The sequence below is a fragment of the Penaeus monodon genome, chromosome 29, assembly GCF_015228065.2.
Source record: "Penaeus monodon isolate SGIC_2016 chromosome 29, NSTDA_Pmon_1, whole genome shotgun sequence".
NCBI classification, from domain to species: Eukaryota; Metazoa; Arthropoda; class Malacostraca; order Decapoda; family Penaeidae; genus Penaeus; species Penaeus monodon.
In genome coordinates this window covers 13,050,775-13,051,026 of record NC_051414.1, presented here as the reverse complement: position 1 = coordinate 13,051,026, position 252 = coordinate 13,050,775, and the positions used below count along the sequence as shown (strand labels likewise).

The 252-nt window shown below is 32.9% G+C and overlaps 1 protein-coding gene across 1 annotated transcript in view; it reads right to left on the bottom strand.

Annotated features, from left to right (window-relative positions):
- LOC119591742 overlaps positions 1–252 on the bottom strand; it is a 3,906-nt gene that overhangs the window by 1,370 nt on the left and 2,284 nt on the right.

The window sequence follows — 252 nt, the reverse complement described above, 5'->3', positions numbered from 1 at the left end:
GGTAATCAGCCTGTTGATGACATGGAACAAGTGTCCTGATAGCCATGTTTATATTCCAATGCAGCATATGATGTCCCTATAAAACTGTTCAGCCTGCTCTGACTACATATCTCTTATTTAAAGATTTTTTGAATTCTTAGATCGGTTTTAAACATTTTACAGATGCTTGCGTACATTACAGAGCAATTGAAATATCTCTGAACTGTTATGAAATACTTATTGTTTCTACAGGTTAAAAATATAAGATTTACG